The 12,561-nt window shown below is 43.7% G+C and overlaps 1 protein-coding gene across 1 annotated transcript in view; it reads right to left on the bottom strand.

Annotated features, from left to right (window-relative positions):
- THSD7B (thrombospondin type 1 domain containing 7B) overlaps positions 1-12,561 on the bottom strand; it is a 1,583,202-nt gene that overhangs the window by 1,444,539 nt on the left and 126,102 nt on the right. The window lies entirely within an intron of this gene.

Here is a 12,561-nt window from a genome sequence, read left to right as displayed (position 1 = left end):
CCCTCCTACAAGCTGAGTAGTAAGTGGTGTACAGAGAAATGTTCCTTCTGTCCCATTCCATATTGGTTATCTCCCCATCTCTCTCTCTGGTAGCCCCGGTATGGGTAGGCTTTGGGCACCAGACATACGCTTGTTCCAGGGCTGCCTTTCTTCTACCAAACAAGATCACTTTTAACAACCACAAAGTTTCATGAATCACCATGTGAAAGCTGGTCATGCTGTTAGGGTCTGTTAACGAAGAACATTCATCAACACACACACACACACACACACACGCACACACACACACACACACACAGACACAAACTAACAAAAGTATAAATTCAAGACACTTTCAAATAAATCTGGTATTTTATTAATCACAAAGCATCCACATGTACCTGAAAAGTTGTAGTGCATTGTTTATTCAGTCTAAAGTAAAATTTGGGACTTGAGACTATGTATACACTTCACAATAACTTCCCTGGGGGTCCACTGCCCAAAGGGTGGGAAGCAGCATGTGCCACCCTGTCAGGATCAAAGTCCAGTGGCCCATCCATCTGCACTCACTTGCTCCTGCACAGTAAATATCACTCAAAGAATTCAATTCTGGAATAGCAGTGTTTGAAATGAGCCACCAGTGAGTAATCAAGGGACCAGAAATGTGATCTAAGGTCAAAAAGGAAGGAAAAGATGAATCTAAGAATAAATTCTTCCTATAGCTGTCAGCCACACTCTGAGAACCAAAGTTGGACACCCAAAAGTAGACCAGAACACTTGGCAAAGCAACTATTGCAATGAAGTAAAGGACTAGAAGCAAAAGGTTGCCTATTTTCCTCAAAAATGATTTTTCACAAATGAAGGCACAAATATAGAGCAAGTTATTTTCTTTTTTTTTTTTTAAAGAATGTTTATTCTTAATGTTTATTTATTTGGGGGTGGGGGTGGGGCCAAGAGAGAGGGAGACACAGAATCTAAAGCAGGCTCCAGGCTCCAAGCCGTCAGCACAGAGCCTAATGCAGGGCACGAACACCACGAACTGTGAAATCATGACCTGAGCCAAAGTCAGACTTTTAACTGACTAAGCCACCCAGGCACTCCTAGAGAAAATTATTTTCAATGTCCTGCTAAAGTTTATGTTTGTAGCTAAGGATCCCTGAAATGATTTTAACTGTAGGTGCCTTGGGTAGGACATTCCAACTATGTGCCCCACCAGGAGGTGAATGCATACTGGCATTGTGGACTCCCTGTAAGGTTCCATCCCTTCTGCAAAGCTTTTCCCCAGGCACATTGGCTTGAAATGGCTCTTTCCTCTGAACTCCTCTGCCCCAACCCTGGGCACAGTGAGTCTGATTCTGCAGTTGCAAGGAGGGTGGGTGCCATCGGCTCCTTGTTTTCTGTAGAACTCATCTGTGACCATAAAAGTTACAGACATCTGTAGGTGAACTGTTAAGTCTCGTCAGACAGCTGCATCCTTTCCTTCTGCCTCTTCTCCTATACTTCTTATCACAGTAGCCACCTCTAACTGGTGTTTAACAAACCGCATATCAATTTGCTTTGATCTGACATAGTGTCCTACCCCAGAAAATCCACTCCAGATCATACTCAGGCAGAGAACTGAGAAGCATAAGGGGAGGACCTTGAAATCTACCCTTATTTTTTTCGTCTGCCAAGTTTGGCTGCCTCTGATGGTTATCTTTTGAAGAGGTGCAAATAGATGAAGTCACCCCAATGACATCAGTAACAGGATATCATTGGCTTCCCTGTGTTGCACAAAAGCCCACAAGCTAGACGTGGGTATTGGTAAGAAATCAACACCCAGACTTTGAAAAATAAAAGGAGTGCCTTCAGACTTTCTCTAAACAGCATCACCTCCCCTCCCAAATAGCTTCTCCCCCTGACCTCTTCATCATATCCTAACTGAAATTCCAGTCACCCTGACCTCCTCCTTCTTCCTCAACCCATGTCAGTGAGCACCAGATGCTAGTTCCAAGATCTCTTCTATTTATCAGCCTCCCACTACTCCCTCAGCTAGCTCAGACCTTTACAATCCCCTGCCGGAGCTACCCACATAGGTTTCTGTCCATTCCCTCCAGCTCAGCTTCCTCCTTCCAACCCTTTCTACACTCTACCTAATATTAGTTATTCTAAAGCATAGCTTTGACCATATTATATTCCAACTCAGAATCTTCACAGATTTCCTGCTATTTTACAGAATGCAGTTGAGACCTAGCCTTGCCTATAAAACATCTCTGTTCTAGCTTCAATGTACCTTCCCAGACAGAATTCCAACTATATTCCAATCAAACTGGCTGATCCCTGTTGTTGGCTCCAACCTTTTATCTGTGCTTTCTTATTTCGCTCAGAATGTTCTCCTTCTGGCCCAATTCTCACCAAGTCAAAATCCTACTCATTCTTCATATACATCTGCCTGTGTGAAAGATCTCCTCCTTTCCTGCTGCACCTTGTTTCTACTCTGCTTACATGATCCATCCTGCTCTAGCTTGTATTATAGTTATCTATGTTCCTATAATCATCTCCCATGCTGCACTTGTGTCTTGAGACTAAGGACTATATGTTATTCATCTATTCCAGTGCCTGGCAGAGCTCTGCACATTGCAGGCATTCAAAATAGTTTACAGAAGGAAGGAAGGGGGTTGGGGTGGTTAGGGAGAGAAGAAAGGAATGAAAAGGTCTCAGAAGTAAAAGAGAAGGTGCTCAGAAGGGGGCAGGAAGAACTGGAAGAGAATCCACTAAAGGAGAAGGCAGGTCCTAAAGAGAAATGGAAAAAAATAAAATGCAATGGAACAGATCCTGGGTAGTGGAGAGATTGTGTGTTCCAGATTTGCAGGGGAGAAGAACGAAGAACATTTGCCTGCACCATGAGTGGACTTACATCAACCTTGATTTGATCCCAGTGGCAGATTCCAACCTTTCCTTATCTCTCCACCTCTCACAGCAGGGCTGGGGTCTTCAGGTCAAACCCCGGTCCCTGTGATTCATGAATAGAAATTCACCTTTGTCTTACACTTCATCTAGATTTACTCAAAACATCTTATCTCTACAATAGTTAACTTTTAATTAATGTTACTCCTGTTTACAAAGCTGTCCTATAGATTAGTTTGCAATCCTGCAAGATAGTTAATAGAATTCCTTCATAGGTGTCTGGCACTTTAGAGTGTGCAAAGCTCCTCAACTTACCCGGTCACCTCATTTGGTATTCACTCACATTCACTCACTTGGCCTTAATGCCAAGTCACACCAGGGAAGACCTTCTACTACAGTTTCCAGGACACAGCCTCCATGTTTTTGCACATATGGTTTTCTGGGTAGAATTCTTCTAGCTCTTCACAATCTTCATCTCTAGAAGCCAGGTCTCAGGGGTGGTGGGGGAGACCAGGGTAGCAACACCCAAAGGACTCTCCAGATTCCTCTCTGGGGAGGTGGAGATATCCATCACCCAAAAGGCACCCCAGGCATTCCGTGGCTGCCTCAGCTTCTGTGGAAGTTCTAGAAGAAGACTCAGGCCTAGGGAGATTATGGGACCCACAACACTGCCTCTCGCCAGTGATGAAACAGACATTCATATATACACATCTGCCCCTGGCAACACAGAGAAGGGAGAGCTGCATAATAAAACCCACTTCCCTTGCACTCAGGAGAAAAGAAGAGAACTGTTTATACTTACAACAAAGTGGGACAGCAGTTGTGGGGGGAGAAACTCTGATTTTCTATTGGTTTATTTTTGCCGGTTTCTAATTCTTGTGGAGGCCTCACACGCCCCCATTTTCAGCTGTTTCTTCTGTAGCATTTATTCAAAACAGCTCATTCTATTCACCGGGGACACAAGGCAAGGGGCCAGAGACTGCAGATGACAGGTCAGAAGACCCAAGCATTCTAAGTGGTTCTCTGTGAACTCAAGGTGGGAGTAAAGCAATGATTTTCAAGGAAAAAAAAAAAAAACAGTGTACAGTTTGAAAAAATATACCTAATTATGTATTTTTTTCAGATTTGGGTAACAAGTTTGTTTTCACAATACAAATGACAGAAAATAAGTAAAGTTCAACAAAACTCTTGGCTGGTGGAGAATGGGCAGAAGAAATATCTTGTGTATATTCATACCTTCGAGGAAGAGGCCAGAGATTTCTCATGGAACCTACAGAAATGAGGGCCAATTAAATGTTTATGTTTAGCATAAAAGGGCAGAGGAGGCCTTTGCCTACCAGGAACCAGGGAGGTCTTCTCAGTTTCTAGGCCAGTCTCCTGACCCTCCACACACAAACTCTTAAATAGAAGCCTAAAAAGAAATTCATGGCAATGCTGGAGTGGGCCTTCTCCTTACTAGAACTGAGGCTGCAGGACACAGAGCAAGACATATGAGAGAGAACAGAGGTTGCTGGGACATCAAAGAATCCAGAAACACTAGAGAACTTGGGTTTGTGGGATGGTTGGTTATGAGGATGTGTGTGTATGTGCGCGCGCGCGTGCGTGCGTGCGTGTGTGTGTGTGTGTGTGTGTGTAGCTGGCTGCATGGGTGCGTGTGTTGGTGTGGGTGTGAAAAAGAGAGAGAAGTTGGGGGGAAGGGCTTTGGTTGAAGGGCAGAGGGTTGTTCTTTAATTATTTATTTTTAAGTGTTTATTTCTTTATTTTGAGAGAGAGAGAGAGAGAGCACGCAAAGAGAAAGGGAGAGAGAGAATCCCAAGTGGGCTCTGTTCTATCAGTGCAGAGCCCAACAGAGGGCTCGATCCCACAAATTGCAAGATCATGACCCAAGCCAAAACCAAGAGTCGGACACTCAATAGACTGAGCCACCCAGGCACCCCTGGGTGCCAAATGGCCAATTTATGATAAAAACCTGAGCATGCACCATATGGAGTGGCATGAAAGACAGAAAAATCCCTCTCAAAAAAATAACCGGCTGCCAGGACCCTAACCCTGAAGTGAAAATTTACTTGGCAGAGAACAAATCCTATTCAGTCTTGAGAAGCTTAATTTAAATCAATTTGGGGAGAAGCTTGAAGATGGAGCTGGATGCCCTCCCATCTACCATCAAAGATAAAGTTTTTAGCAATCTGGACTTGCAAATGGGGACCTGCTTGTGGAAAGGATTCATCCAAGTTGCTCCATGTGGTTCAAAATACTGCTGTGGAGGTCATTACCTTCTGCCCCCAAACACGCAATAAAATATCAGCACATGAGCCAGTTTCCAAGCCGTAAAGGGACAACAGGGGCAGACGTGAGCTATTGAATACTTACTCCCTCTGAGGGGCTGCCCCATCTTAGCTCTCAAAGGCAAGAAGGGCAATGGCAGGCAGCACTCAGCAAATTGGACCCAAGTAAACAAATGTATCCCAGAGGATAATCCCACTATTTGTTAATCACAGGAATAAAGGAGTAGAAAAACAAAGAAGAAAACCTGAAACACACCACCTTCGTATATTTAAATGACTCTGAAAATGGTTTCATTTCCTCTGTTTGAAAAGAAACTGCTCCAACACAAAGCCATCCCCGATTCCAGGAAATGCCGTATGTTTTTGATTGGAAAGAGTAGGAGGGCAACTGGATAATAAAGCAATGTTTTCTCCAGGTACTCCTCAGCACCTGCTAAAAAGAATCCCATTTAGGAATGAATCTTCAGACAAGTTTTTAGGGATTCATTTTAACCTGGTTTCCCCTAATGTAATGCCAAGCAAAGATGGGGTTAATCTCGCTCTTTATTAGCCTGCTTCCAAAGCTGCTGCCTCCTCACATTTTCTTTCCAGGCAAGTACATCCAAACGTCTCAGGAGGCCTTAAAAAGTCTAGCACTAAATCTTTTGAGTCATTTAATCCCCGAATCTTCCATGTTTGGAGATAATTTCTTTTATGAAAAGAAACTCTAACCTGGTCCAATTCCCCTCTCAAATTTGCTAATGGAACAAAGAGGGCTCTCATTGGGCTCATCCTTGTGGCTGCAGAAACACATGTCTCTAAAAAGGCAGGTTTTGCTTTAGCCTGGGGATGGTTTTTGCTGCAGCTGTCTTTGGCTTCCTCTCATGGCATCTCATCCAGCCAAGCTCTAGTTAAATTAGACCCAAAGGATAGAAAATAGGGGAGGCAGGTGCCTGGAGAAAAGGGGTGTGTAGTGCTCAGGTTCACTCAGCCATGGATAAGCTCCCTTTCTGAGGAATGGGCTGCTCATCCCTGGGAGTGTTAAGAGGTAGGAGCATCCCATATGGTTGCAGAAGGAGCTCCTTGGAATGGAGACCAAATGGGTTCAAAGGTCCCTTCCAACCTTGAATCTGAGTCCTCATAACTACAGAAGAGAGCTTTCAGGGCATGTATGAGAAACTTAATTACTTCTCTTTCCTTCCCCCATCACATATGTCTTCTGCCCCACAATTAGAATATTTCACACTTTATTTAAAGCTCCATTTCCCTTTACCTCACTTCTGTGGGTAATGGGGGAGAAATCCATTTGCCTGGTTAATCAGAGCCCTCCGCTGCAAGGAAGACTTTTTAGCAGTTGAGATATGAGCCTATATTAATAACAGGCAATGTTTATTGAGCACTACATTAAGCCTCACACTGTGCTACAGAGTTTACATGCATTATCATATTTAATCCAATCAACAATCCCAAAAGTGAGATGTTATTATTACCTGGATATTACAGCTAAAGAAACATAGTAGAGATATACTGCCCAGCTACCAATGTGATGTCCCTGAATGTGGAGCTGGAAGACACATGTAGAGTCAGCACTCAAGCACCTATATGAGCCAGCTCCAAAGTCCCATGATCTGAACCACTAAAGCTATTCTATTCAGTGAGCTATCCTTCTCTCTACTATCAGTCCTCCTGTTTAAAGAGAAGAGAAAGGAATGTTCCTCTTGAAAGATGTTGTCTTAGAAAGCTAAAAGAAATAACAGCCAGCTGCTCTTGCATCGAGGTAACTGAGAAGGCTGAGAGGCTGAGGCTGGGGAAAAGGTTGAGAGAATATAATAGAGCCATAATGGGGCTGAGTTAGTTGTCTTCAGGGTCCCAAATATTAACCTGAGTGCAGTTGGGAGCCAAGGGACCAATGCAGGAAATCCAAAGTGATACATTTCAATCTCTGAGTGATGGACAAATTATGGTACAGTACCATCCTAAAAGAATTCTGCAGCCAGTCTGTTTCCATTGCTGCCTTTTATGTATCTCTACCATCCAAGTCCCCCCCACCCCCAATCTTTCTTTTGATTCCTAGTATCAACACCTTAGGCCAGTGTAAACGGCAATCTCATAGAGTTTTTATTTGTTTGTTTTTAATCAAGATGTATGTATGTATGTATGTATTTATTTAATGTTTATTTATTTTTGAGAGAGAAGGAGACAGAGAGAAAGAAACAAGTTGGGGAGGGGCAGAGAGAGAGAGGGAGACAGAGGATCTGAAGCAGGCTTTGCACTGACAGCAGAGAGCTCATTGCAGGACTCCAACTCTTGAACTGGGAGATCATGACCTGAGCTGAAATCAGACACTTAACCGACTGAGCCACCCAGGAGCCCCTTGAATCAACATCTTAAAGTCAAGAGACTTCACATGAAAATTGGAAGATATGGCCCAAATTCCTATATAGGGCAATCAAGGGTGGTGGCTACCCCTTTTGGACAGGGCATGTCTCTCCAGTTCTCCACAGTCCCCACCACACCCTATGGCCTCATTTTATTTACAGTATCTGCAGGTTTTTTGGGTTTGTCACTTGTGCCTTATGCCTACAAGTAGCTCCAAAGGCTAATCGTGGCTCTGGATTTAGAAAGTTGCTCTTGCACAAGCATTGCATGGATCCCCTACACACACACACACACACACACACACACACACACACACACACACACACTTCCCACCCTGTTATTCTGCTAATATAAAACTCTTGGTAGAATGATCTCAGCAAGATCGCAAAGCCCATCTGTATGCGTGGTCGAATCACTGCATTTCTGGCCATACCCTGACTCTGCCATGGGATGCACAGCTCTCTTTAGAGAGCAGACTGTCCACAGGGCTCTCTAGGCACTTCCTCTTGCTATAGAGCTGCCTGAGGTCACCGCCAGTAAATTACTAGTTTAAGGAAAACAATGACAAGCCTTTTCCATGGAGAACAGAGTTTGCTCACTCAATTATTTCCTAAAGTCATGCCCTCTTTCCCAGCTTGACACCATAATTTTTGAGGCAACAGCACTGAGTCTGTTGTTCTGCAGATCCACAAAGCCACACTGAACCTGCCACATGAGCACAGCAGACTTTGAGAGCGATGCATTCTCTGGCAGTGGAGTTAGTTAAGCAATGATCATTGCATTGTTAATTAAGTGGCTGCTTTGTTAAAATGACTTACCAGGGTGATGCTAAATTGTATTTGTTTACCAGTCGAGCTTTTCTCTTTGTACAGGAAATTTTGTTGACTCGTCTTGACTGCTACAAAGCTTCGATGGAAATGACTAATAATCTCATTTTAGGGAAATCAGACCTTTTAGAAATTCAAGATATGGCTTAGACTTAAGATAAAAATGGTACCCAGAAAATCAGTAATAATTTTCCTAAATTTGGTTTATTTCCCAAAATCATTTCTCACTTGTAGGTGTAGAGACATAAGGCCTTGAGAAAGGAGGAGGGGACTGGGTGCAGTGGGGTGGGGGACCATTTCTTCCACCTAACACCAGCTTGGAAATAGTTGACATTTGATAGCATTGTCTCTGAGATTTGTAATCCTCTGGTAGAATTATATGCCCCTTGGGAAATAGCCTCCTTTTTTTTTTTTTATCAGTTTGGGAAACATTAACTTTGTCCCTTTGAGTATTCCCTACTGCCATCAATGAAGTTTGTGTTTTTTCTCTTTCAGAAGCTAAAGTAGCAATTTTTCTTTTAACAGACAAGGGATGAGCCAGTGAGGGGACAGGATGAGGGTGTGTGTGGGGGGGGGGGGTACCTGGTGCATTCAGAAGACCTTTAATGCTGTTGCCTCCTACCACCCACCGTCAGGAGGAGGTCTGTTCCTAAGTTTTCTGTCTGACTGGCTTTGAACCTATCTGGGGACAGAGTACAGCCTTCTGTCATACACACACATGCAAACACACACACAAATCAACCAGCTGCAGAACGAGCAACAGGAGGTGGCAGAACGCTTGCCACTGTGACACTGGATTTGTAAGCATCCCCTCCAAACCATGGCCAAAGCTAGTTATTCCCTGGGCTAAAGCCAGATTGAGAACTTGGGGATCCTGCCAAAGCCCAGACAGACCCTAAGCCTAGCTCTGTTGCCAGAGCCACACAGGAAAGTCATTAATTCATTAAATACAGCTTCAGTAAACGATTAGGGAGCCCATTATTCATCAGTGGGCTAGCTGCATAGAGGATATCTGAGCATTCACTTTAAGGAACCCAGAATATTTAAGGAAGAGGAGAAAAGACATACACTCATTTAAAAATTGAATAACATCACAAGAGATGCCACTCAAAGCAGTACCTAAGTAGATACCAAATGACCTTTCAGAGGAGGGAGCTTTCAGAGGGTGAATAGCAGCCATCAGAGAAATAAGACATTGTGATGTACTGAAGAGAGCCTGGGCTTTGGAGCCAGACAGACTGAGTGCAGATCCTCACTGTGTGATCTCCGCCAAGTTCCTTGCCCTGTCTGGAAGTCAGTTTCATTACTGGCAGAATAGAGGTGGCACATTCCTTGCAGAGTGGTCAAGGGGATTGATTATATGAGGTCAGGTGCACATCACAAGCACTCAACAAATGTTTGAGTTTTTTGTTCTGTTTTCTTTTTAATTTTTTTTTTAACGTTCATTCACTTTTTGAGACACAGTGTGAGCAGGGCAGGGGCAGAGAGAGAGGGAGACACAGAATCTGAAGCAGGCTCCAGGCTCTGAGCTGTCAGCACAGAGCCCAATGTGGGGCTTGAACTCACGAACCATGAGAGCATGACCTGCCGGTCGGCCACTTAACCAACTGAGCCACCCACGTGCCCTTGTTCTGTTTTCTTTTTAAGAACATCATAGAGTAGTTGAAAAAGTAGTTTAGGCAGGTTTGGCTCAGGGGAAAATAAGAAGAGACCATTCCTTAGAGGAAAGGAGGACTATTAAGGAAAAAGTCATCCTATCTAGTGAACACTTTAAGAAGCGGAAAGGTATGAGAAGGGAGGCATTCTGTTTATTTTTTTCGCGTTGACTTTTTTTCTGAATATGAAAATGTTTCAGGCTGATTACAGAAAATTTGGAAAGCACAGAAAAATGCGAGGAAGAAAGTAAAAAATCAAATATAATTCCTCACCCAGGGAAAACTCCTATAAACATTTTGGTTTTCCTTCTGATCTTTTTCTAGTACACATTTTAACATAACTGAGACTACACTATATAGATAATTTTGAGCCCTACTTTTTGCACCTAATGTTTTATAAGCATTTTCCTATGTCACTAAAGATTCCTCTTCACAAACATCACTGGCAGTGGCCATATGGAATTCCACATATGGATAATTTCTCAACTGCTCCACTAACAGCGGACATTTAGGGCTGTTCAGACATTTTCCTGTTAGAAATAATGCTTCCATGAATCCCCTTGGCAAAATTCTATTTCCTCAGGATAAGATTCTATGGGTGGAATTAGTATTCTAAGGTTCCTGCTGACTGCAGACAAAGTGCTCTCCAGAAAGGATGCCCAATCCACATTCCCACCAGCCACTCGGGAGACACACCTGGTCTTATCCTAATATCCTAATATCCAAAGATTATCTTTGGAAAGAAAAAATGTTGCCTAATTTGACAGTCAGTGAATAGCATTTCATTGTTTTCTTAATTAACTGCTTCCTTTTGGCAGATATACCTAAAAGGATCTAAAGGAGTCCACAGATAAAGGAAGAGCTTTCTTTTGTCTGCAATCAACAAAAATTTATTGCGCAAATCGTTTTACTCTGGACTTATCCTCTGTCCCCTTTTTGGGTGGGTTTGGAAGATTCCACCTCTCAGGTTTCAGCCATTATGAAGAGAAGAGTTTTGAGGTACAATGCAGCTGACATTCTGGGTCAAAATGTACTGAGCCGCTCACTACTGAGCTTCGTGAAAAGCAAGTCATGGAACCTGTCTAAAATTCTGGTCCTTCAAAATGGCATCCTATGGTACATAGGCTAGGGTCCCAAGTCTTAGTCAATGACAAAATAAAAGTGCTTTTAAACGTTTCTTTTAATTCTACATAACGTAATATTATGATTAATTTTATCTAGTCATTATTGTGTCTTAAATTGGAAGTTTCTGAGAGTCCCACTTCCTGACCCCAACATCAGTTTTCAGTAGATGAGGACCTTCACCAACAAACATGAGGGAAAGGGTGCAGACAAAAGAGCAAAATTATGCTCTGTAGAGAAAAGGTTCCCAGACACCAGACTATCTCTGGAACACCTCCAGACTGAAATGTTTTATCTGAAGTAAAGGGGGTTGGTGTTTAGGGTCCAGTCTGGGCAAGTCCTCTTTTTAGGACCTTCCTCCGGTGCTCGGTGCCGGCTAATGCTCACGTCTCCGTCCCCCGCTGTCACTGGTGCTGTCACCCTGCCAGCAGTCGCACTAGTTGTCGGCCCCGCCCCTCAATCGTTCCCCTGCCCCACCCAGGCTCCGCGCCGGCGGGAAGCAGCTCGAGGATGGAAAACAGTGTCTCGGCGCCCACTGCAAACTCTAGCCAGTCGTGGACTCTTTTAAACGCCCCGTCCCACCCCCACTCCACCCAGTTCTTCGACCTAATTCTTTATCCCTGAGGACGCTTGTCCTCCACACTGAGTTGTGGAAGACGCTGGACGTGGTGTCAGAAGACACAATAATGACTAGATAAAATTAATCATAACATTACATTATGTAGAATTAAAAGAAACTTGGGTGCCCCAGTAGCCACTGCGGCTGGAAAGCGAGCAGTTATCATGAATGGGTTCTATGCAAGACCAGTTTCAACCTGCTTTTTCTTAAATATACAAACTCGTAAACTTAGAGCGCAACCCCTCTCCAAGCGGGCAGAAGATCGCAGTGCAAGCCCGGCTTTGAATCCGGAGCCAACCCTGGCATTTCATTTCTGCCAGTCCGCTTTCTGTTTCCTCCGCGTGGGGGCCTTATCCCCTGGTTCACTGCTGTATTCCCAGTGTCGGGAAAAGTGCGTCGCACGCATTGGCCCTCATAAATAATCTGTTGACTAAATACATCGATGTAATGGTAACACCCACAGGGTATTGAGAAAATGAATGAGTGATTCCGTGCAAGTTTATCTTGTGATCTGTTACACACACACTTACATATTTTTTTTTTTAAATACTACTCACGAATTAGTTGCCCGGAAATACACATCTACTTCTCCATCACAGTCTTCCTCCTTAATTATGCCAAAGAATCCTACCCTCTCCTGAAAGTGTTTCCTGATTATGTGTACCTGATGCTAGTACTAGTACTGTGGGTGTGCATGTATGGTTATGCTCTGTATAGTGGTGCTCTGAAGAATCTTTGCTTATTTTCCGAATGTGTTGCATCTGCTGAATGCGCAGGGAATGGAGTCAGATGCTGGACCCACTTCCAGCATTGCCGCCTACTGATTGGGT

Source organism: Felis catus, chromosome C1, assembly GCF_018350175.1.
Source record: "Felis catus isolate Fca126 chromosome C1, F.catus_Fca126_mat1.0, whole genome shotgun sequence".
Taxonomy (NCBI): domain Eukaryota; kingdom Metazoa; phylum Chordata; class Mammalia; order Carnivora; family Felidae; genus Felis; species Felis catus.
The sequence above is the reverse complement of the archived record's forward strand: the minus strand, read 5'-3'. Positions and strand labels throughout refer to the sequence as shown.